Source organism: Pipra filicauda, unplaced genomic scaffold, assembly GCF_003945595.2.
Source record: "Pipra filicauda isolate LSUMZ 115617 unplaced genomic scaffold, ASM394559v2 scaffold60_size3304689_pilon, whole genome shotgun sequence".
Lineage (NCBI taxonomy): Eukaryota > Metazoa > Chordata > Aves > Passeriformes > Pipridae > Pipra > Pipra filicauda.
This window is the reverse complement of record NW_024104765.1, coordinates 33,122-59,917: the sequence shown is the minus strand read 5'-3', so window position 1 is coordinate 59,917 and position 26,796 is coordinate 33,122. Positions and strand designations below refer to the sequence as shown.

Below are 26,796 nucleotides of genomic sequence, written 5' to 3'. Positions count from 1 at the left end.
TCATAGTGTCTTATGATTAAAATACTTAACACCTTCATGTTTGTAAACTTCTTACTTACTATGCGCAGAAACCAGTTCAATCATTCTGAAGTGAAACAACTTCTGGCAAGAACACCAGACTCTATTGCTAATACTCTATTTAGGAAGTCTAACAGGGCTCAGAGAGCAGAAGATGTGGAGAGAAAACACCGAAAAAAAAAAGTGCATTGCAATCGGATCAAGACAGTTTTGCTGACATTTCACATCACCTTGGAAACTGAAGTAGTCAGAGATTATTAATTCTTTCTACTTTGAACTGATTATTAACTGATTCTGCTTTGAAAAATGACTGCCTGAAATTACTGTTTTCATACCCAATATATTTTTCACATGCCTTTAGAGCCCTATTTTTCTCACTTTATTAAATGAAAAACAAACCCAAACCAAATTTTTCTACTGTTTTCTCCCTCCACTCCCCAGAAGCAGGTAAATTTTGTGTATTCTGAATGCTCCTCTGTCCACAGCCCAGCTGAGGTCACGGCTTCCTCTGAGTGACCTTATATAAGGCAAGAATTGACCATCTCTTTCAGTTGGTGGGTGGGTTGTCAGGCTGAAAATACCTAGTGCCGTTGCTGCTGTTCCCACCTCATCCAAGGTTTCCCAGAAAGATTAATGTTCCAAAGAGTATTTGAAATAGATACTACTGAAACACAGACCAGACCTTGCTATGTTTACTTGGTAGAAGTCTCAATATAGTCAAAAGCCAGTTAACATCTGCTGAGTCTAACATGAATAGAACTAACACTAAACGTAACATTTTTTTTTTTATTGTATACAAAAGCAGATGTCTTTGGTTGACCCCCAAAATTTCCTCAGTTTTCTTCCCTGATGGTTTGCTACTACTTATTTTGTTAGTCTTTCAATTTACAATTGCATTGCACAGGAGTGTTCTATATTGGAATTTGGTACTATGTTACTTATTTCTATTCAGGAAGCATTTCTTCCTGCAATTTTCTCTTTCTGAGGAGAAAAATGAAAAGGGCAGCAAAACAAAGTGATAAAATCTTTTTACAATCTGTATCTGGACATACAGTGTTTTGAAACACAATCACGTTTTCATATTGTTTCCACCATGGAAAACATTTCTATCATTTTCCACAATTAATGACAAGATGTTTTAATCACATATGATCCCAGTCATGTTACTTTTTCAATCCTCTTTATCTTGCTGTGTCATTCTGATGTCTCCCTTGTCCTGTGGGTGTGAAATGTGCGCTATTAATAGCTCATTAGGTCTTCTAGCCTCTGGCTCAGTGAAGAATGATTCACTATATTTTTTAGCCATTGACAGTTTCAATTCTTTAACCTCTAAATTTCCCTTGATATATGTGGTGCCCTGTCTTATTTTAGCCTTCCAGAATATCCCTTGGCACTACATTCTGAAGTCAGACCTATCATTCCGTACATAGCAAAACTAACAAAGTATAATTTCCCTCTGCCAGTCAACCTTTTAATTCTAGCAATTTTTTCTTAATTCATTATAAATTCAAATAACTGACTGAATTGGTTATTTAATATTTGCTCATACAATGAATAAGTTATCTTCCTATGGTTCTGTGTCTTTTTTTCAGTTTGGATTTTTGTATTTGCATACACTGCTCCTGTTTAAGAGCTCACAAACAGTTTTAAAAAGAGACATAAGAAAACTCTGGCTTCCTTACCAAAGTAAATGCCTTCTAATTTACTGCTAACTGTCTAAGACCTCAAATGTTAAAATTTCCTTATGAATTTAAAGCAGTTTTTCAGATTATGCCTAAAATTTGTGCAGTACAAAATTAAAACCCTGAGCTAATTCCTACTAATTCAACTGAAAGACTACATTTAACTTTAGTGTTATGAAGACCAAGATTGCTGGTTATCTTTTTCCTTATACACTTACTAATATTGTTCATACCATACCTCTCTAGTTGCCATAGAAATTGGCTCTTATGTGAAAGATCTTTTGGTTAATTTTGGCTCCAGTAACTGAAGTGTGTTGTGGTTTGAGCCACCCCCCCGGAGAGGCTGGAAGTGGTTGTTCCAGGTGAGTTTCCGATGAGGGGTCAATCAGAGCTGTGTTTTGCCCCTGTGAAATTAGGATATTACAACATCTGGAAGGAAGTTGTTGGCAGAGAGAGAGAGAGAGAATGGAAGCCATGAGGTGAGAGGAGAGAGGCCTGCAGGCTCCTGGTGGGGGGGCCGTCTTCCCCCCTTCCTTCCCCCCCTTTTTCCCCCTCCGACCGACCTGCAGGGGAGCCCAGAACAGTATTATAACTGGACTGGGTGCCTGTGGCCAAAGGCTAGGGAGTTTTTATCCCCCACTGCCCAGGAGAGGCGGTGGTGTGCACTTGAGAGGCCAGTCAGGGGGTTGGAGCTAGCCCCACCGCCCCAGCAGGCAGGCATGGCATTGGAGTCAAGCCAGAGATGGGCCAAGGGGTGGCCCGGGAGCTGCAGAAGCAGTGGAGATCATGCAGAGCTGGAAGAATTCCAGGCAGAGGATGAGAGAAAGACTTCAAGCAATCTCGCTACCACTTTCCCCCACACACAATGGCGGAGGAGGGAGCGACCCGAGCTGAGACTGGAGAAACACGGAGACAGGCCGAGGGGCTCGGAAGTGCCCTCGTGGTTTGGACAGGGGCAGCCAAAAACCGAAGGAGGAATGCGGGAGGGAGGAATACCTCCCCGTGACATGTGAAAGTTGAGCTGAAGCTGCAGCAGCTGAAACAGAGAGAAGCCAAACCAAGCAGGCTTTTTCTGGGTAAGGACTTTTGGTGAAAACTATTTGGGGTATAGACTGAGCAAAACCCAGAAACCCTGTACCCTGGAGAGCAGGAGTGGACATCTTACTCTCTGGGAGGAACCTTCATGAACCAGGGGGAAAGGACTCAAAAGCTGACTCCCTGTAATTCGTGATGAAGACCTGGTAAAGCATATGTTCCTTTGCAGTCCAGAAGGAGACCTCGGCAGAGGCCGAGGAGCTGGTAGGGATGCAGAAGACCCCTTTCTCGATACCCCAATGAGGGAGAGACTTTAGCTATCGCCCTGATGGTTTTTCTTCTTCTGGTTTGATGTGGAAGGACTCCAGGGGTGGTAAAAATTGTGTTAATACTGTGTATTTATTTGCTTTTTGGTTTCTATAGTATTTACTGTATTGGTAATAAATTTTGATATAATTTCCCCATGTTGAGTTGTACCTGTCTGAGAACTTCTCTTTCACATTTGAAGCAAATTGTGAGGGAGCTTGGAAATTGGATTTTTGGAGAGCTCAAACCATGACAAGTGCTAAAGCATATTCTAGCTCAGCCAGACAAATCCAAAAAGTCTACTTTCTCATTCACAAAATGAATTGCATAAAAATTAATGTTTGCATTAAAAAAAAATACATTTTCTTAGAACATTCAGAAGTAGACCTTTTCTTTTTTTAAACTCTGTTCACCTGTAAGAGCCTGTACGTGAAGCTTCAGTTACTGGGATCAAGCTGGACATTTGGCCTCTCTGTACAAAGCATAAACACTTGGCAAACACCCTACAGTTAAGGACAACTTTTGACCACTGTATTGTGGCAACCGTGTTCCTAAGGCCTTGCGTCTGCCAGATGCTAAATAAAAGTGATGAGATTCTAGGCAACCTGTAGTTGTGGCATAGATTATCAGCATCTGTTAACTTCAAGCCAGAACCTAGCATATAAATTTATGTGCTCAGAAGTTAAAAATGTCAGCCTACTTATCTGTGTCTATATAGACATATGTACTATGATACTCCTTAGAGCCAACATTCTCATTAGGTTCATCCTATTTTAACTAGAACCACTGTGATCACCTGTGTTCCTTCCTCCTCCTTTCTCATACCGTTTTTGCAGGACTGTCTCGATCAATACACTTGAGATCTTTTACAAAAGCAGTGTGCCAGATTCTCTAAACAGCATGGAAGAAAAGCTAGCAGGTGAGATATTTTTTTTTTTTTTACACCTTTAAGAAGACTTTACCTAGAAAAAGAGTAATTTAAATCTAGGTTGCTAATGATTAAAGTAATTATAGTAGCACTAACGTTGTTGTGTATCTCAATAATGCATATGAAAAAGGTTTTATACCAGTTAACAGGGATTTTTTTAATCCTTCTTTTAGTTATGAACAGGAAGTGTTTTGTTTTGGGGGGTAAAAAGAGCAAAATAAGCCCTTCCCTTGGAGAATTTTTAATGATTCCCAAGGCTTCTAAAAACTTTAATTGAAAACGTTAATGGGAGAACCAATTGTTTCATTCAAAATGTTAGTTTATGAGTGGAAATTGCCTGTCTTTATTTGAGTCAATACACTTTTAAGCTGCAAGAAAATCAAGCTACCTGATATCCTTCACAGCACAAGATACAGAAACACAGCCAGTAACTTTACCATCAAGTCCTAACTTCTTATTATGTTTGAGTCATCATCATGGCTAGGCTTCGCGAACGAAGATTTGGGAAGGCTCTACCCACATTTGTTACAGGCACGCTGGTGGCTTATGAGGCCAAGACGAGACAGACATATCCGATTGCAAAAGGCACAGCAGAAAGACTCCATAGATGGTGTATTCTGGAAGACACGGTTCTTTCTGCGTTGCCTTTTCTCCTCAAGAGTGAATCCTGCGTGTGTTCTCAAAGGAGACAGCAGCGTTATAGATGGCGTGTCTCCAGGCCTCCCGATTGCAGGCCAGAGTAGACCAGTTATGGTGATCAATATGGCCAAGGCTGAGATGTTGTTTCAGGGAGTCCTTGTATCTTTGCTTCGGGGCTCCTCTCTTGCGGCAGCCAGTGGCAAGTTCACCATAAAGCAAGATCTTAGGGAGGCGGTGGTCCTTCATCCTGGAGACATGACCTGCCCAACGCAGCTGTGTTCTCAGCGACATGGCTTCTATACTTGTGACTGCTGCTTGTTCTAGAACAGATGTATTGGTCACATAATCTGACCAGTGGATGTTTAGGATTGTGCGGAGGCAGCCTTGATGGAAGTGTTCTAGGAGACGCAGGTGGTGGCGGTAGATGACCCATGATTTGGAACCATATAAGAGAGTAGACAGCACTATGGTTCTGTAAATGCTGATCTTTGTACTTTTCTTCAAGTGTTTATTATGTCATACTCTTTTATGGAGTTTTCCAAAAGCACTGTATGCCTTTGCTAACCTGTTGTCTATCTCTCCATCAATCTTACCATCCAAGGAGATGAGGCTGCCTAGGTAATTAAACTGCTGGACTGATTTGAGTTCTAATTGGCCAATGGTGATATGGGGATGATGGAAGACTTCCTGAAGTGCCAGTTGATAGAGAACTTCACTCTTCTTTAAGCTGACTGCCAGCCCAAAGAGCTCAGCAGCGTCTGCAAAGCAGGATGTTAAACGCTGCAGAGCCGCTTCTGTGTGGGCGACAAGGGCAGCGTCATCAGCATAAAGCAGCTCCCAGACAAGATGGTTTAAGGTCTTGGTGTGGGCCTTCAGTCACCTTAGATTGAATAGACTTCCATCAGTACGATATCGAATGTAGATACCGTCCTCATCCTCGAGGTCTGCCATGGTCCTTTGGAGCATCATGCTGAAAAAGACTGTGAATAGGGTAGGAGCGAGAACGCAGCCTTGTTTCACACCATTCTTAATTAAAAAGGGCTCAGAAAGTGTGCTGACTTATCTGACTTGGCCGTGCTGATCCTCATGGAGTGAAATGATCATTTTAAGGAACTTGGGGGGACAACGTAAACATTCCAAAATCTGCCACAGACCTTTTCTGCTCACAGTATCGAAAGCCTTGGTGAGGTCGACAAAGGTTACATAGAGACCTTTGTTCTGTTCCCTACACTTCTCTTGCAGTTGTCAGAGAACAAACACCATGTCTGTGGTACTTCTGTTGGCTCTGAAACCACACTGACTTTCAGGTAGGATTCCTTCTGCTATAGCGGGTATTAGTCTGTTCAAAAGTATTCTTGCCAGGATTTTGCCAGCAATGGAGAGCAGAGTAATACCACAGTAATTTGAACAGTCTGATTTATATCCTTTCTTCTTATACAAAGTGATGATGACTGCATCATGAAGGTCTGATGGTAGTTCACCTAGTTCCCAACAGCGCACCACAAACTCGTGAAATTTGGTATGGAGTGCAAGGCCCCTATGTTTCCAGACTTCGTGTGGAATTCCATCAACCCCAGCTGCTTTGCCAATTTTCACCTGCTGTATGGCCTTGAGGGTTTCTCCTAAAGTGGGGGCAGTATCCAATTCGTACTTTACCGGTTGTTGTGTGATGGACTGAATTGCTGAGTCTTGGACTACACAGTTGGTACTGAAAAGAGTCTGAAAGTGTTCAGACCATCGATTCAGAATGGAGGTTTATCTGTTAGAAGCGTTTGACCATCAGTGCTGAGTAGAGGGCTTTGGACTTGGACATCCTTTCAGGATGTAACAGAGGAAAGCAAATATATCCAGAACATACCAAACCTGGGCAGTAGCTGCAGGTGAGCCAAAACCAAATAGACAAACAAACCGACCATCTGTTCTGGCCTCTGTACACATCCAAGCCTAGGGTGCCTTTCAAGGCCCCAGCTTGACTCTAAAGGAACCCCACTATCCACCCTGACCGTATCCTTCCTCCATGGAGTTACCACGTATCTTCAGGTGCAGTGCTCACCTGTGACACTTCATATAGGAGTGCCCCGCTCTCCCTCCCGCCAATCAGAGGACCCCCAATGGCCCACTCTATACCCCTCCCCTCTCTTCCCCCACCCCCACTCCCCTGTACCCCCCCTCCCATCCCCTGTACCCCCCTCCCCCTTCCCTCCCAAACCTGGAACAGCCAACCTCTGTGTGCTCCGAAACTGCTCTCTCCTCCTCCATGGGCGTGCAGTGACTGCCGGTGAGGCTCCCCCACTCTCTCTCTCCCCTCTCCTGTTGTGGCTGTGCCTGGGACCTGAACCACGCGCACTCTGCGCACATGGCGCTGGGGGGGACTCCCGGGGGACTCCCAGCCAGCCCAGGACCCCACCACACACACGCAGCCAGCCCGGAACTCACCACTCACACGTGGCGCGGGGTGGGGCTCCCAGCAACTCGGGACCCCACCACTCACCCGCAGCACTGGGGGGGGACTCCTATGTTTGAGTATATTTTCATTAACTGGTAGGGACCACTATTCCACTAGTTGAATGCCTCTGCTGCTTTTTTTGGCAAGGTGAAATAGTTTTCCATTATCAGATATGTATTCTCTAGTGCCTGTAGGCTAGTCATTTCTCAATTAAGTCAAATAGATTGATCTTCTTTAGCTTATGAGTGACACCTCTTACAGTGAACCTTCTGGAATCTGGCATCAGTAATGGACACAGAATTTTATTCGTATTCTTAAAAGTGTCATATTCAGAGGTACCACTCTTTCTTAATCAATACTCTACTTTTACACTTTCACTTTGTAATAGGACTTCAGTTAGTCAGCCTGTCTTTACCTCTATTTCATGGTCACAGTACAGACTACTGTTTCCCACTTTGTAACACAAGAGGTTTTTTTCTCATAACAGAAAAACAGATCTTTGTTTGAAAATATGTTTAGGTTTTGTACAATTATTTTTTTATAAGAAAACTTGTGTTGTCAAGCAATTCTATGCTTCTTATTTACTTTTTGAAATATTAGCACTTTTCCCTGGAACTTTCTCAGTGTTGCCTTGATTACCTTAAATCCATTGCCACAACTCTGATGAGAGAGATGGGGAGGAAAGAGAGATTATACAGTTTCTGTGGAGCTTGGTGTCATTACATGGCTCAGAGGATCTTCCCACCACTAGCTGTGCTATTCCCAGGCACAAGTCCAATATACTCCATTCCTTTCTATCCTTTTTCGACCCATCCAGCCACTTCCACAGAATTTCCATATTAGCCATTAAATAGGGCTGGGAACAAGTCAAACTAGGGAAAACAAAATGTATTGATTCTCCAGTGCCTAAAACACCTCTGGATAGAGCCTTCCTAAATCTTTGTTCGCGAAGCCTAGCCATGAATGAATGGCACTGAGATATATAAAAAGAGATACACCATTTAAAAAAGAAACCTATAAAGTGGTAGATAAGATAAGGTTCCTCCAATTATAAACAAGAATCAAGGAAGAAGATTTTTTTTTTCCTGGTACACATAATTTGTATTTTATCTTATAGTTTGACATATCTCAGCACCTTACCATTTATCTTAACTCTGTAAATCCTGTACTTCATTAAAGAGCTTTCATAAAAGCTACTTCATCTAAAATCCTTTGCCAATCTACCTAGAGTCTTAAGGAATAAAAGAGTTACATTTGGTGCAATATTTTACTGATATCAGTTTACCCATGACATTTTAAGAGAGCCACGGGGTGACCTATATACTTTAATATCACAGACTGTATCACTGAATAGATCTCAAATCTTCCAATGAGAAAAAGTCATTACTAAGTTTATCTTGAAACTTCTTCACAGGTAATGATCTTTCACTTTTTATCTTGCATACTTTTGTAAACTAGTATTTATAGTTCTAGTATTTACTAGTATTTACTTGTGGGAACAGTCACAAATGATCATTCACAGACTTCTCTGTCAGTTTTCCATTATTGCCCTTGTTATTAAAGGAATCCTATTGTACTAAACTGTGTTTTTTCTCAAGACATCAACTCCCTGGTCACAACAGATGAAGTAGGACACGTGACTACGTGGAGTTAGTTACCTATCTATCACATAGCATCAGTGAATTACTAATTTCAACAAAATGATGAAAATTCAAAGGGCCTGGGAGTTATAATTTGTATCTGCTTAGTAAATTAAAATTCCACTGGAAAACACTATCCCTCTTAAAATATAAGATACACTTGTGAAGCTGATACACTCCTTGTAATACAGGATTATTGCAGAAATATCAAACATTCTATCGTATTTTTCAATTTCAGAGAGAGAGTTAATTCCACAGGCAGAAAAAGTTTTCTTTCAGCATGAATGCATTTACGTTGCAACAGAGAATGAGGCATATATCCCTGATGACAAGGTTCATGCACAGCAAAGCTAAGTATCAGACAACAGTTAACCTACATTTACGTTTTGAAATCATCCTTTGCTCATTGCATCCATCAGGAACTTTTAAACTTAGAAACATTTTTCTTCCAGGGTAGAAAGAAAATCGTCAGAAAAAAATAAATTCCCTGGAGTTGTCAAGTGAATGCCTCTGCTAAATTCAAATTTATATCTCTACAGTGAAAGTCTCTTCTATGACTCAAACTTGCTCTCTTGTTACATCTTGTTACATCAATATCAAATGGATTTGGTATATACAAAAATAGATGGCCTCTCTCTGAGGTATTTGCCAATGTAGTGTCACTGCAATGTGTGCTATATTAGAGATTAGCTTGTTAGCAGGAGAGGGAAAGTAAAATTGAGAAAAGTACAATTAGAACAAGGTTATCTGGTTTTACTGTTTTGTGTGACATGACATTTTACTTTTCTCATTTTTGAGTTCACAATGTGAAATGTGCACATCATACACAGAGTCCTTATTGTCTACTAAAACTGCAGTGGATCATTTTCCAAAAATCAAAATCTTAAAAATCCTTTCAGTGAAAACATATTATGGCAGAACTAATAAGTAAAAATAATGTACAAAGAGATAAGTCTAAATAAATCATACAGATCTGTGGAACTAAATATGTAGCATAATGTATATTTCAGCAAATATTCACCAAAAGTGAAACCTTTATATGTTTTGTGCCCTTGAACTTTCAGTATATTATTTTAAACATGATGGAAAACACAGGACCTACCTCAAATATTAATATTCATTACTGTGGCAGCTTAGTCAGAACAAATCATACACAACTGTATGGGATCTAAAGAAGAATCTAAGTTTGAAGATGGCTTCACAGAGAGCTCTGGGGAGAAAGTCTTATGGATCCATAGAAGTCCTTACAGTACTTCTTTAGCTTTAATGTTTACATTATTAAAATGCAAGAGGCTATTAATATCACTAAAAAATGGTGAACAGACATGAACCAAAGAACCTTTTAATCCATTTCCTGAGTTGTAAATAAAGACCTTTATGTACAGCTACTGAAGGAAATGTAAAAAGCCAACTACTGTATAATCTTAATTGGGTTACTCAGAATCTCTAACAGAGCTATCATCACAGGCTGTATAAATCAAAAATAATAGCATCTATAGGAAAGTGATCTACATCTAAAGAGGATGTCTTTGTTCCCTAAGGTGGTAAAATTACGTTTAGATATTTCTGATAGAAATATGCAGCATACACCTAAATAAAAATCTCACAGGGAAAGCTTCCTGGATAAAAAATTTCTAATGAACTGACTCTATCCTTCTCTTTTAGTGTTTTAGACCAGTTAGTGCTATTGCCTTCTTTTTCTCTGCCTGCACTTTGTTGATAGGTGAAGACTTTAGCAATACTAGCTGGATAGTGCATCTTAAGATACCATGATGAACCATTAATATTTTCTATATAAGTCAAGTAACTCTGTAAGTAGTTAAAGTATTTTAACTTTAGATAAAGATTTCCATGAGGTCTGTCTCTACCAAATATATCCTTTGGCTAATGAGAGTAGCTGCTAGGTTTGTCCTTGGGAGTCAAGAGCTTGGTTATACTGTTGGCTCTACAGAAAGTATTTAAAGAAAATCTTCAAATTCTAACTACAATAAACTTCTTTTGCAATATATTTGTATGTGTTTGTTCTCCAGTTTTTTCAAGACCTCCATAAGAAACCAATACAAAAATGACTGTACACATGGATTATGCCTTCAGCAATTTTTTATAATGTTAGGTGCTGTTTAACACAAAAAGAAAACATTAAGGCCATTCTGTACAGTTTGAGGTGGTTGTACAGGAGATAAAAATTCCTCTTATCCTTTATCTTTAGAACATTGTAAAGTTGAATTAAATAAAGCCTACAAGGTACTCTGAGATACTTTACTTACAAGTTGAATTTATTCAGATTTTTTCTATTTTAACATTAAAGACAACAAATCTAGTTATATTCAGCACCATAAAGGTAATAGTAGATAGGAATCTGACTTCTTGTCTGACCCTTATTTGTACACGTTTTTGAAACACAGAGCTAAATCTACCAGTTCAATACTCTTGAATAAAATACTACAGAAATTTTCTCAAAAATCTTCTCAAGTCATATAGGTTCTGACATAAAATGAATTTTATTTTTGATTTTGGGGTCTTTGGTTATTGTTGAGAATTAATAAAATTATTATAATGGTTTCTAGCATTCACAAAAAATAAATAACAAATTTAGAATATGTGACTAAATTATTACACCTCATATCATGCAGGTAACGTGAGTTCACCAGATATATTCTGTTTTGGTGAAAATCTATCATTATCAGTTTTTTCACTGAAGATGTGCAAATTAAAACTCTCAGTATTCAGAAAGCTGCAAAAGTGGATTTCCCCGGGGCTGTGAGTGGCTTCTGGTTACCTTCCCTCCCATTACCAACAGCTGCTATGGCTCATGCATCTGTATCAAGCAGTGTGATCACAGCAGTGCTCCTGCCTAAGGGTCCTCTCATTCAGCTTCATATACCTTTTTGCTAAAGCATGTGCTTAGAGACATCAGAATGCCTCATAACGACAGATTCTGTCAGAACCTTTATGCCTACATAAAGATTAAGTTGTAGCCTGAAATCAGTGTGTAAAAAGCAAGCCTGCTTAATGGAAATACAAAGCCACCCTGCCCAAAATTATGCTTTCCCACAGCTTTTCTTTTCTGACATACTCATCGGCAAAGGTTGAACACCTCCACTACTGCAGGAACAAATAAAAGAAAATTAAGGATGGCCTTCTTGTCACCAGCCAGCTCCAGCTTAGCTGGGAGGTTATCATTCAAAGGGGCAGGACAGGGCAACTTTCAAAGAATGCAAATGCTCTGATTATGCACAGGTCAGAGGTGACAACAGACAGAGCCTCTTTCATGTTGTGATCATCTACTAGAAACTATTGTGTCATAAAAGAGACCTTCACCACAGATATATAAACTTGAATTTAGCAGAAGCATTCACTCAACAAACGCCAGGGAATTTATTTTTTGTACCAAAATCTCACTAAAATAGAGGTTGTCTTTATGTCAAGATAGTTGTTGATTACTATTATGAATCCATATACCATTTTTCTCCTTTGATTTAGGAGAAAATAGCCATACTATTTAGAGAAAGCTGAAATAATAAAATATGTAGTTGTAAGAATTACTCATTAGCTTTAAAAACTACTGTGTATTTAGGAGACAGGCAAACACAGAAACAAAACACCTTTGTAATCTGAATATTGTAGCTTTCATTATCTCACTCTGCCTTTATTCTTTCCTTTCCTTGACTGATCTACTAATTCTCTGATTAAAAGTCCAATAATAGATCTTCATTTATAATGACTTCTCTAGAACATTTATGCCAACATCTTTACACAAAAGAGTAGTCAGATTGGCAGCTCCGTGGGGCTGGGATTCTTTTCTGGTCTGGCTAGTGAGACACTTTCCTACAAAGCCTATGGTGTTTGATTAAAAATAATATTGTTGTGTAAATACAGCAGCAACAAACAGAAGGGATGTTTGTTAGTAGAAGTAGGAATTCAGTCTACCCAAGTGCCCTGCAATTTGCAAGCAGTGCAAACAGAAACACGGGGACCTGTTGAGACAGGATGTGCTGATCTGTCAGACAGACTGTCTTGGCTTGAATGGGTGGACCTCATTTGGAAATACCTTCCTATCAGGATTTTTCATCACTATTCTTTGGAGTCTAAACAGAATTCAAAGAGAAACAAAAGAGTTGTAGAAATCTGTCTCTGATTCTTTATCATATACCCACAGAGCAATCATATACAACTCTTCTAATAAAGCACTTTTGGGTTTTTTCTTGCAGCTGATGTTTGGTACCTATGTGCGTATTTTGACAAAAATTAGACTGATGCCCTCTCAAGAACAACTACCAATAGAATTTTATTTTCATTAAAGCAACGAAACCTTACATAATCCTATGAGGAACAAAGACCCTTTTATTACTGCAGAAATCCATAACAGCTTACCTCTTTAAGGAATGTCACCTCATTAGCCATAAGACATTTTCTGAGAGACCACAATTTCATCAGCTGGGAAGAAGAAAAAGGTCAGTTTGTAACCTTGCCTCAGAACCCAACTTGCAAATCCATCAGTAAAAAGGAGAAAGAAACGTTAGTGAATACACCCACTTCCCACAGATTTGATGACTGATCATGCATTTTCACATAGAGCCAAATGTATGACATAAACAGCTGCCTTGGCAGAACACACAGTCTCCCCTCTAGCACACACTGTTGGCATGCATATGCCAATTAAGTGTATATTAGCCTCTCATAAAGCTTCCATCTACTTCAAAACAAAACAGGACTCCACCAAACAGTTCTAAGGGTACTCAACTTCCCCTAAAAGTACAGCTGCAAAGTGAAGGGTTCAGACTTGGCTTTATTGTCATTTATTTCAAGAATATCTGTTGTCATTAAATTCAAGAGATTGTTACTGGAAATTTTCTACACACTTTTTTCACATTCTGTCTCTGAGGTGTTGACCTCAATTTAATTCAGACAATGAAGTACGACTAGCAAGAAAACAACTGATGCTGCCTTTGCTTGGTGTGTTTTTCCTTTACTATCTAATTTGCAGAACTGGCATCAACGTGACAGAAATTGCACTGATGACTTCCAAAACCCCACAAAATAGCTAGAGTTGCATAATGCCCTTCATTACAGACACAGTCCCTGGAGAACAAACCATCCTAGTCTTGCTGTAAAATTCCTGACTTTGTGCTTCCATTCATCTATCATGCCTGGAACTGCATTCATGGGACTATGAGAGTTACTGCAAACAATTTCTGCCTGTGTGCCATGTCTACTGTGACTCCTTTGGTGGGAAAGCTGAGCAAGTGAGCTCAGTGAAAAAAACAGCAAAAACAGTGCCCTTCTCACCTAGGGGAAGGAAGAGTCAATGCAAAGGCAGAGGGTGATCAAGAAAAGGCTCCTGGAGTCCATAGGAACAGCTGCAAACGGAATTAGCAAAGTAAGCACAAGGGGAAGAGAAAATTGCACTGATTGTGGGAATGAAAGTGCAGCTATTGCAGAAAACCAACATCAGTAGGTGACAAGAGACTGCTCTGGCTTGCACAACTGGGCAAGACTGGGAAACATTTTGATGCCATAATGAAGTTTAAATTTTTGGAGCTTCACTGTATTCTATACTTGCATGGGCTGAAAGACTTCCTGCCACTGCAAAGATTCATTTTAACACTGTGCAGTAAGAGATAGATACCTGTGAAACAGACCACTGTGTCATTTGGGACAACAAACAACTTTAAGGATCTACATAGATGTTCTTGTTTAAAGATATTCAGTTTTAGATTGTCTTGTTAACAAGAAATATGCACTTAACAGACTGTAAGAATCCAATAAGCATGCAGATTTAAGGAATTATCAATCATGTCACTTAAAATTCAAAGATTTGGTCGTTTCTGGTTTTGTTTAAGCTATACTATTTACTGATAAATTTAAAGTGCTTTTTAATTAATATCTGCATTGAGAAAAGGTAGGCCTGTTTGAACAGCTCTCTCATCTTGCATACAGAGATCCATAAAGAACAACACTACCATGGCCTCTTTTTCATTGATGTATTTCTTTAAGGAAAAGTTTTAATTGTAGCATTAATGACAGTAAATAATCTCTTAAGTGCCTTTATATATAATTTTCTTATTCACAGTGAAGTGCACAGCAACATTAGCAACCCTCTAAAATTCAGCATACTTTGAAAATATTATCTGCTGCATCTTTTAATGTCCAAGTTTCAAGTTCTACTAATCTATTCCACATTTCTTTACCTTAGCTTGCCTATACATTACACTTTTAATGTTGGTTGGGCACTCCAGAACAGCACATACCTTTCGGACACAGCAATATCACATATCACATAGACAAGCATATCACAAGTGATAAATGTCGCTTCAGGTGCTTTTTAGTTGTTGAGTCTAAAATTTAAAGTCAAATAGACTTGTAAGATTCATATGTAAAGCATGATTGTGAAGGGACCCAAAACCACTTAGAAATTAGACTTTAAAAGATGCTCAGACCCTGTTAAAAAGGTCAGGTAAAACTTGAAGAGGAAGAGTGCAAAGAAAGGGGAAAATCAGTTAACAGAGAATCCAGGGAGCACTTCTCTAAAGGGTTCAAATAAAAAAATTCTGTATGCTATTGTGATATGAAACTTCAGTGATTCAATGCAATAATCAGAGTTGCAGGAGTCTCTTTTTATTATGAAGAATGTTTATGTGATGAGCAAAACACAAAGAGAAAGAAACAGCTAAAGAATACTTGATGGGCATTTTAATCTTCTATTAATATGCAAATTTTGTTCTTTAGGACTCTAGGAAAAAATATGTTTTTTTCATAGGCTATTTAAAAGTGTCTGACTCTCCCAGAGGCGCTTCTTGTATGAATCCAAGTGAAACACTCTATTTATGGTAATTCCCCAGATACTACTGTATGCACTATTTTCTTTTTGAAATTATATGGAGTTTACTGAACCACATTTGTAAAACATTCCACAGCTGATTTCATTCTAAAGATCTCCTCGAATAGAGCCAAATCCCCTGTTGATCTGTGTCGTATGAGGATGATAAGAAAATCATCTTCGACCATGAGAGAAGAAATGAAAAAGTCAGTATGAAAATTTGGATAAGAGTTTCTGATCAAAAAATGGATAATTTTGTCTTCATAATCATCTGTAGTCACATATGTGTCCCTGAAAACACAGAAAAATATTTTCCTTATTATATGCCATTCTTCAGAAGAAAGGCAGGTTTACTGCTGGAATAACATCATTATTGTTATATATTCAGAAGTGCTTTTCCTGATTTCCTTTATACCTACTTATAAGCATTACTGTCATAGTGAAAAATAAAAATAAACCCTGCAAAATCTTGCTTGCTCCCATCAAAAGGGAAACTAGGAATTGTTTTTAATTTTTTTTGCTGTGAAGTTAAACGTTCTCTCCCTATTTTTCATATAGAAACAGCAGAGCAAGATCATGAATTAAAGTCTGCTTCTCTTGCAAGTCTTCCTCACCTTCTGTGGTTTTATCCATCACTAAAGACACCAGATTAAGCTCTAAAAAGTACCCATGGAATTCAGAATTATCATGAAGTTCAAAATCCTTTTGTCTTATTATTCAAAAGGCTGTAATGATGTGATCTGACTTTCCACTGTGAATGGTCTTTGTATCTGATCCCACATGAATGTCTTCCTACTCAGATCCATCATGGAATGATGGCTTCAGCTATGGATCTCCTTTGGCTTTTATGAATTGGGGGATAAGTGCATCACTGTGAAATGTAATACTTCTGTGCAGCTGTAAACCTGGTGAGGAAGGGAGACTTATGCACTGGAATTCCATCAGCACATCCTGTTAAGAGATGTACATTACCTATCTGCAGACACAATATGGAAAGTAAAACAGGGCTCCAAATCATGACCAAGAAAAAAGACAATTTTTCATAGGACTACGGAAAAGTGTTAGAGATAACGTGCTGCATCTAGGACCAGGAACTGCAACTTTCATCTGTCGTGAAAGCTTCACAACTTTCTCCTGCTGCAGCTGCCCAGAGAGGTTATAGACAGTTATAGATGCCATTCTGCCTTTGGAGAAAAGAAGTGGTAGCGTTTTGGCAAAAAAAGGAGGCAGGAAAGCCAGTATAAATGCAGGATTGCATAAGCTAAAAGCCACAGATGGTGGAGAAGGGCGTTAACAGTGACAGTAGCTGTTGGGATTATTTTTGCCTAAAGACACAGTTTTAAGTCAAAAAAAAAAAAAAAAGTGACCACAAGCAAACAGTTTAGTTGGCTTTAATTTTTTGAATCAACTTAATCTGACCAGACATTAGTAAACACAGTGAATGCCATACCCTGAAGGGGAGGATTTAAATAGAAAGCACATAAATGGATAATAAGAGAGGATATGCTAGACAAAGTGATTACAGCCAGTAGAAGCACTGACAGCACATATTCTACTGTCAGCTCCACTCATTCATGAGCCCATTTTGGTTAGCGTGCAGAGGTCCCATCAGAAAGGCTTGGCATGCTTTGTCCCCTTACATTGCTGTGGGGCAATTTTTTTTACCAGTTAGTCTTCCACACTGGCACCCAAACTGGAAAAAATACTTCCATGCTCCAGTATGTTTTTAAACTGTTGCAGTGGGGATAATGGTCCCCAGCTGGATGGAGGCTGAAGTGGCCTTACATCTGTGTGAGAGCAACCATACCTTGGCTAGAAAAATGGCTTTTTTATTCTAGTCCCTTCTCAGCATTCCTCAATGCGTAATTAATTGAATTACACATACCTTTATCTTCAGTGGTCACATTCAGCCAGAGTTCCTGTCTTTCCACCCAAGAGCTTCCAAAGCAGGAGAAGCTAAATTGCAGATGCTCCATATCTTGAGCTGTTGCTCTCAGAATTGTTATATTTAACTAATTTGGGCTCCGTTTCTGCCTGAAACTACAAAGGTTAGTATACTGGAGCACTTAGAGATTGCTTAGTAGTGGCAAACGGTGGGGAAATGACCAGGACGGACTATGAAGTTATGCAACAAAAGCTAGTCCACATGGCCACAAAGTAGCACAGGTGGGAGAGCTCCAACAGAGACCTGCCAGATTAATCCCAGACCCACCTGCAGAGGAGCCATCAGCCCCTCAAAGGTCTCTCTGCACAAGCCCAAGGGAGTGAAGAGACACAAAGACAGGTGGGAACCCAAAGTTCCCAGAAGGAAAGACTCTGGCCAGGTCCCTCCAGGACAGTTCCAGGAGAGGAATTAATTCGTGGTTGAACAAGGGGAGTCCTGGTCATCATGGGGCAAGGCAGTGAGTAAGTCAGATGATCTGTGTCAGCAACAGGAATTTTCCTGCAGCCTCAGTCTTGTGTGCCTGGGTGCCAGCAGCTGGGAAGACTGGGATCCAGGGTCAGCTAGTGAAGGGGTCCACACTGTATCCATATATATTCTCACCAAGGCTCCTTCATTCTGCTCAGCCTGAGAGGGAAGCAGGATGAGGGCAATGGTGCTGTTTGAGTTCATGTGACTGCTGAGTGTACATGTCTGTGACATGTGTGGTCAGCCACATATATCTGTATATGTGTGTTGTACACATTATTTTGTGTGCATGCACCCCATGTGAAGGCATGTTCAGCCTCACTACTGCTTGAACCTGGGGGGACAGAGCTGAGGCAGCCTCACCTTCTTTGGGCTGTTGGATCAGCCTCTATATAAATCCACAGACAAAGTGGATTCTGTACCTCAAAGGGCTAAATTGGACCTACCAGTGCACCACCAGGCAAACCTAGAATAAAACCTCACACACTTCTCTGTTAAAGCAGAGTTACAGACAACAGACAAGCAGAGTTAGAGACAAGCAGGTTGTGTTAGTATGTCTTGTAGAGAACTGCACTAACACAGCCATGTTGTTTCCACAATCCAGATGGCCAGTCCTATCTGAGCTATCTGCAGGTGCAGAGAGGCCATGACTGACCCCTGTTTCTCAGCACCCTCCTCAATTCATGTCATATCAGAAGGGCAAGGCTTGCAGGGCTATGAATGTCGGTACAGGAAAATGTTTGTACCTCCCCACAAGCTTTCCAGGCTTGTTACTGGCAAGCAAGGAAGGAGGACATGTAAGCTAGTTAACTCTGTAACATCTTCTAGCTGTCACTGCTTTATGTTACAATAATAAGAAATTATTATGTCTGTTCACTGAAGCACTCAGAGAAGATGCAGTGTGTATAATCAAAGAAATTAAGGTTCACCAGCTTGGACCAAGCTCTTTACTGCTCCAGTTAAATAATACCCAGAAGTAGCTCATTCATAGACAGCTCAATTAGGTCAGTATCCTTAAACAGAAATACAATACCACATAGTGATACACACAACATAAACAGAAATACAGCAGCCCGCAGTGACACATACAACATGATAATAAATCAAGTTTTGAAAGTAAGAGCTGAAAAAAACTTGAAAAAGAATCAGCAGCATGCCAAGGAAGATTCAAAATCCTGAAGATCTTCTTGTGAAATCATTCTTATAAAAAGCATTTTATAAGAATAAAATATTGTGTGTATGTGTGTATGTGTGTGTGTGTTTGTGTGTGTGTGCGCGCTAAAAAGAAAAACAAAATAAATTATCTTTATGGCATAAACTGAGCTGTGGCAAAGATTAAACGACCTTGAAGTTCGCAAAAAGGCACCCTGTACAAAGTCAGTTCTTCAAAATGACAAAAATATTACCCCATAAACAGTTGGCAGAAACAATTAGCGAGAAAATCTAAATTATACAGTCTCAGTCAAGCAGACAGATACTTCTGGATTTTTCTCTCCATTAATGTTAATCAAGTTAGTAATTTCTAACAAACTGAAGGCAGTTGTAACTCCATTAATTCCCACCCCCTTCATCTCTGTGTGTATACATGTGAATAAATCAGCATGAAAAAACCTTTGATGCAAAAACACACTATTTTAGTTCATTAGACATGCACCAACAGAAGATAATGTATTCATCTTCTGGGTGGTAAGCACTTTTAAAAGTGGTCCTTTCATCCAATCCTGCTCATTGTCTTCCCTGTCTAACAGTCAGAGTAAAAATATATGGACTAGGAAAAAAATCCATATTCCACTCCAAATGTTGAGTATGTGTGCCTAACTAACAATAGGTTTCAGTTAACTGCAAATAATGGATAAGTATATTACCATACAACAAAAATATGAAACGGTGACACATGGGATTCCTATCTTAATTCAGTCTGCTCAAAAAGTGGGTAACCACAGAGTAAAAATATGTAGGCAGAAGATATGAAGGCTTTTACATAATAAGTGTTTTTATATTTCTTATAGGTATTCTTAGGACTAAAGTAAGTACCCGACTGAGTCAGGAATATTATTTGGCTTTATAAGGCAAACTGTGATACATGTCTTCAGCTTCCAATCAAACACAAGTGTGCCATTGCTCCAGCCACAGAGACTTAGGTGACAGATTAATCTGAGAATTCATTACTGCATAGTTTGGCGCTTTGCTTAGACACCTCCATACTCTGCATCTCTCCGCTGTGGAGTTCAATGGCATGAAAGGATTACAGTCTGGTTTGACTAAAAAAGAACTGCATTTTATCTCAAGACGCTGTAGATATATGTGAAGAGTCATAGAATCATAGAATCATAGAATCAGCCAGGTTAGAAGGGACCTCTGAGATCATCAAGTCCACCCCTTGATCCACTACCACCGTGGTTACTAGATCATGGCACTAAGTGCCACATCCAGTCTCATCTTAAAAACCTCCAGGGATGGAGAATCCACCACTTCCCTGGGCAGCCCACTCCAATGCCTGATTACCCTCTCTGTAAAGAATTTCTTCCCAATATCTAACCTAAACCTCCCCTGGCACAGCTTAAGACAGTACCCTCTTGTCTTGCTGATAGCTGCCTGGGAGAAGAGACCAACCCCCACCTGGCTACAACCTCCTTTCAGGGAGTTGCAGAGAGTGATGAGGTCTCCCCTGAGCCTCCTCTTCTCCAGGTTGAACAGCCCCAGCTCCCTCAGCCTCTCCTCATAAGACTTGTGCTCGAGTCCCTTCACCAGCCTTGTTGCTCTTCTCTGGACCTGCTCCAGGACCTCAACATCCTTCCTGAACTGAGGGGCCCAGATCTGGACACAGCACTCCAGGTGTGGCCTCACCAGTGCTGAGTACAGGGGAAGAATCACTTCCCCGGACCTGTTGGCCACACTGTTCCTGATCCAGGACAGGATGCCCTTGGCCTTCTTGGCCACCTGGGCACACTGCTGGCTCATGTTCAGCTTCCTGTCAATCCAAACTTCCAGGTCCCAAGTCATAAGGAATAAGGTGGGGCAGTGGCCTTATGCAACCTTTGCAAGATGCATGGAATAAAGAAAAAATTATCTAAGTTTTCCCATTGTTCCTGACAATTGCAAGTATCAATATAATTGCAGGCTGTTTAAACATGCTTTTCTATCTTTCCTAAGTAGACAAAACAGCTTGAGACACAAGGAGGTTTGCTCCTTGAAAAGTTGCATGAGCAGACTCCTATGTTTTACAAGTGTGTTGTCCCACAATAGAAATTAAATAACATTATATGAAAGGAATCCTGCTCTCTCAGTTGCTGGCATGAAATAGTTTATTCTTGTTCAAAATGATGCCTCAACAAGAAAAAAAATATATGTTCTATTGTTTTATAACTCTGACCTTCCTACTGAGGCCTGTATATACAACTAATTCCTCCATATACATGGGAAATTAGTGGTGAAAATAGGTCTTTCAATTTATCGATGCTTGCCTTCTCTCTGATAACTTTCTAAGGAGTGCAAAGCATGTGATTAATCAATATCAGATTAATCTGCACTATAGCGAGAACATTTTAAGGCATCTAAACCACTTCTCCCTTCCAAGAGTATTTTTAAGGTAATTTACTGTGCCATTGGCTGAACAGGACATTCACTCTTAAAAGTAAAATGAGACACAGCGATGCACTAAATCTTCTGTCAAACTATCCTGTGGAAAAAGTGTGAGGGGCAATGGGAATGAATTAATCTCTTGGGTCATCTACTCCACTCCCCCATTATCACCTAATCTCTTTCATAGGCTTACTGAGCTTTATTTTAGAACTTACCCATTGCCCAGACATTTTTATCAGGCCATTCAAGGAGTTTAATCTTAATTATGGAACCTTTATATCCATTTCCAGCATAAATTTACATGATGCCAGTGTTCCCCTTTCTGTGTCAATGCCAATTATTAGCACAGCCAGTGTAGCTTTCATTGCAATTGCTGTCCTATCCTTCACTCCCTGCCCTTTCTCCTTCCTCTACCCATTCCAACTGTCCTTTCACCAGTGCCCACGCTGTCACTACACCTGAAAATCATAATTCATCTGATTTGTTCTTGTAAGGTAGACTTTTCAGATAGCCTTGTAAGTAACAGAAAGCAAGACATACTCAACACTGCAAACAAACCTTTCTGTTATTCTGGAAGAAGGAGCTGCAAGTTTGTAGCAGGGACCAAAATAAGACAACAGCTGTTGGAAAAAAAAACATCCAGAGACTCCAAAGAGTAAGCAAAGAAAAACAGGACGGTATCAATGCCCTCAGCACCAGCATTTCCCCACACCTCTACCCACACTGCTATTGGTTGTGTTATTTCATTCCCAAAGATAGTTCTGTAGTGTATACGAATACACCAAAGAACTACTCCAGCCTAAGCAACAGCTTAGGAGAGAAAATACTTGTGGAAGACCATATTCACAAACATATACCTTTATATTTTAATGGTACTGCCATCATCAGGATAGATCATTTTGTTCTAATGAAATCTAGCTAAATTCTACCCAATAAGAAGACTACCCAGTCCTTTACCTTTGTTTTTAATAGCGCTGCTAGTTCCCTAGAGGGTGCAAAACTGAACAGCAAGAATAATTCCAGAGTATATTCTTTGCAAATATTAGTTGAGGGAAAGGGTCAGGGAAAACCAAATTGCCAGAAGTTTTGCAGTATTTTTGCTGAGACTTGCAACCTTTTATAGAGACTATAGTTTATTATAAAGACCTCTTCTAGACAGTTCTGTGTTGCCTTTCTAAATTTACCCAGTGATGGTGCTTCTTTTAGGATGACCCTGCTTTTGGAGAAAGTTATGTAAACTTTTGCCATTTTAGTAATGTCTCAGAAAGCAGTGTCTTACACCAAGTTTTCTTGGTATAAGAAAGTCTCCACTGTCATTGTTTCAGATTTTTACTTATAATAATACAATGCCTCAGATAGTCAGATAGTGCCTTGGTCTATCATAACAAGGTTAACTTGTATAATCTCAAGTTGGAACAATCAAAAGTGTTCATTGTTTACCTCAGTTTGGTGTTCTAGACCTGGAAGATTAATTCTCAGCTGAATATTCCAAAACTTCCAGTCACAGTATGTATTTATGTGCACGTAAATGTGCATATAATGATACTGACCTTCAGAAAACAGCCTTTTGTCTTGCATGCAGCAAGCTTCAACAGAAACTCCGTCACATCCAGAACAAGTGGTGGATCGATCTAGCTGAAAAAACTCAATTATGCGCAGATACGGGTGATCACAAAGGTTTCTATGAGGCCCTGAAAACAGCATACGGGCCTACATACCAAGTCCAAAGCCCTGTACTCAGCACTGATGGTCAAACGCTTCTAACAGATAAACCTCCATTCTGAATCGATGGTCTGAACACTTTCAGACTCTTTTCAGTACCAACCGTGTAGTCCAAGACTCAGCAATTCAGTCCATCACACAACAACCGGTAAAGTACGAATTGGATACTGCCCCCACTTTAGGAGAAACCCTCAAGGCCATACAGCAGGTGAAAATCCGCAAGGCAGCTGGGGTTGATGGAATTCCACCTGAAGTCTGGAAACATGGGGGCCTTGCACTCCACACCAAATTTCACGAGTTTGTGGTGCGCTGTTGGGAACTAGGTGAACTACCATCAGACCTTCGTGATGCAGTCATCATCACTTTGTATAAGAAGAAAGGATATAAATCAGACTGTTCAAATTACTGTGGTATTACTCTGCTCTCCATTGCTGGCAAAATCCTGGCAAGAATACTCTTGAACAGACTAATACCCGCTATAGCAGAAGGAATCCTACCTGAAAGTCAGTGTGGTTTCAGAGCCAACAGAAGTACCACAGATATGGTGTTTGTTCTCTGACAACGGCAAGAGAAGTGTAGGGAACAGAACAAAGGTCTCTATGTAACCTTTGTCGACCTCACCAAGGCTTTCGATACTGTGAGCAGAAAAGGTCTGTGGCAGATTTTGGAATGTTTACGTTGTCCCCCCAAGTTCCTTAAAACGATCATTTCACTCCATGAGGATCAGCACGGCCAAGTCAGATAAGTCAGCACACTTTCTGAGCCCTTTTTAATTAAGAATGGTGTGAAACAAGGCTGCGTTCTCGCTCCTACCCTATTCACAGTCTTTTTCAGCATGATGCTCCAAAGGACCATGGCAGACCTCGAGGATGAGGACGGTATCTACATTCGATATCACACTGATGGAAGTCTATTCAATCTAAGGTGACTGAAGGCCCACACCAAGACCTTAAACCATCTTGTCCGGGAGCTGCTTTATGCTGATGACGCTGTCCTTGTTGCCCACACAGAAGCAGCTCTGCAGCGTTTAACATCCTGCTTTGCAGACGCTGCCGAGCTCTTTGGGCTGGTAGTCAGCTTAAAGAAGACAGAGGTCCTCCATCAACCCACACCTCAGGAAGTCCCCCATCATCCCCATGTCACCATTGGTGAATCAGAGCTCAAATCAGTCCAACAGTTTAATTACCTAGGCAGCCTCATCTCCTCGGATGGTAAGATTGATGGAGAGATAGACAACAGGTTAGCAAAGGCATATAGTGCTTTTGGAAAACTCCACAAAAGAGTATGGCTTAATAAACACTTGAAGAAAAGTACAAAGATCAGCATTTACAGAGCCATAGTGCTGTCTACTCTTTTATACGGATCTGAATCATGGGTCATCTACCGCCACCACCTGCGGCTCCTAGAACACTTCCATCAAGGCTGCCTCCGTACAATCCTAAACATCCACTGGTCAGATTTTGACCAATACATCTGTTCTAGAACGAGCAGCAGTCACAGGTATAGAGGCCATGTTGATGAGAACACAGCTGCGATGGGCAGGGCACGTCTCCAGGATGAAGGACCATCGCCTCCCTAAGATCTTGCTTTATGGTGAACTTGCCACCGGCTGCCGCAAGAGAGGAGCCCCGAAGAAAAGATACAAGGACTCCCTGAAACAACATCTCAGCCTTGGCCATATTGATCATCATCACTGGTCTACTCTGGCCTCCAGTCGGGAGGCCTGGAGACACACCATCTGTAACGCAGCTGTCTCCTTTGAGAACACACGCAGGATCACTCTTGAGGAGAAAAGGCAACGCAGAAAGAACCGTGTCTTCCAGAATATACCATCTAAGGAGTCTTTCTGCTGTGCCTTTTGCAATCGGATATGTCTGTCTCGTCTTGGCCTCATAAGCCACCAGCGTGCCTGTAACAAATGTGGGTAGAGCCTTCCGAAATCTTCGGTCGTGAAGCCCAGCCATGATGACCTTCAGAAAATTATCTTCTAATATAGCTAAGTTCAGTCTTGGTGGGAGCACTGTATGTTTTTAGCACAAGAAGATAAATGATCTGTAGCCAGATATTAATTCACCTGCAAATTATTTGCAAGACATCTTTTACCCTGCCCAGTGAAACAATAATGACACTATTCTAAAGGTCTAAAAAACAGTTCTTACTGAAGATGACCAAATAAATAATTATGCATGATTATATAGAAGAGAGGGATCTTTCTAATCTCAAAGATCTCCATTACTTTCCCACTTAATTTTTAGGATCATTTTTTTATTAATATGGTTCTTAGTTTACACAAAATCCAAAAAAGAACAAAACATATAAATATGGACTGATATTTTTCTGACAGTTCATATTATAAATATGTTCTGTTCTTGTTCTTTTAAACTGTACACAGAGTTCGTTGCACTTTTCTTCAATTCCCGTGGCTGTTACAAAATTTGAGCTTTTATCAAACTGCGGTGCTAAGAATGAGAGACATCAGCAGATAGAAGAGCTAGCAATATAGTTACACATGTAGTTGAAATGTTTCCCCTTTGGCTCCACAGTGCCAAAGGTGAAAGTCTCCAGTGTTTATGTCCTAAAAATTAAAGCCTGACTATTTTCTGTTCAAAGAATGACAGCCTAGACTGATTATCTGCATTCTGACCCTTGTGAACTGGCATTCCAAGGTGCAACAACAAAAATACTATTGTTGTAGAGTATAAAAAGTTGTCTGCTGCTTACAGAGCTGCTTAAAACTTCTGCAATAGCAAGCAACACAGGTCCTTCAGGAACATGCTCTGCTGCTCACACAGCACCTGTCTTTCCACCACCTCCACAATGCAGCCCTGACATGATCACGAGAATCACTGCCAGGTATGCTTCTTCAATACATATTTTCAGTGAAGTCAGTCTGTTTATCTGGCAGCCCCTAGGAAATCGATGTACCCGTCCCAGCCTCTGCTTCCTTGAAGGACCACATAACTTCTGGTTTCTACATACATAAATAAATGTTATAGGAGTTTCTGCTATTCTCAGCTGTCAGAAGCAGCACCTATACATCTCCGACTGACACTTGAATCACTTACTCTGCAAAAGTTTAGAAGTGTAGATAAAACAAGTACAGTGAGTGCTTGTTTGCTCAGCAGTAGTAACACATCATTTCACCACAAACACTAGAGATGCCTAATGCAGAAAAATATTTCAATACTGCATCAGGCTTGGGAATTTAAATCCCATTTTTTTATTTCCCAACTTTATCAAACTGTCAAGCAGTTAGGTCAATTTTCAGTTTAGTCGAACTTCCCATTTTCTGGCTGTAGCACAGGCCTTGTCTCATTGTTTCTGTGTGATACAAGATGAGAAGAATGGAGATACCAGTCATCTATTAACAATAAGTTAATGGAATGATTAAGGTTGAGAATCACCCTGGATGATTTCCTTTCTGATAGCAATCTAGCCTGGAGAAAACATGTCTTTACAAAAATTTAATGATAGTACTCCTATTTATAGCTTTCTTACTGTCAAAAATCAAAATAACTTACAAGAACACATTGGCAGAATTTAACTATGACATTCTTAGTAAACAAAT

At 40.1% G+C, this 26,796-nt stretch overlaps 2 long non-coding RNA genes across 2 annotated transcripts; one reads left to right on the top strand and one right to left on the bottom strand.

Annotated features, from left to right (window-relative positions):
• Nucleotides 1-1,177: 1,177 nt before the first annotated feature.
• Nucleotides 1,178-2,454, bottom strand: LOC114003220. Its single transcript, XR_005566081.1, has 3 exons — nt 2,264-2,454; nt 1,939-2,129; nt 1,178-1,234 (listed from the first exon to the last, which is right to left on the bottom strand). It is a non-coding gene; the product is annotated as an uncharacterized LOC114003220 (long non-coding RNA).
• On the top strand, nt 2,183-15,981 carry LOC120324623. Its single transcript, XR_005566080.1, has 3 exons — nt 2,183-2,776; nt 3,878-3,960; nt 8,933-15,981. It is a non-coding gene; the product is annotated as an uncharacterized LOC120324623 (long non-coding RNA).
• The last annotated feature ends 10,815 nt before the right edge of the window (nt 15,982-26,796 follow it).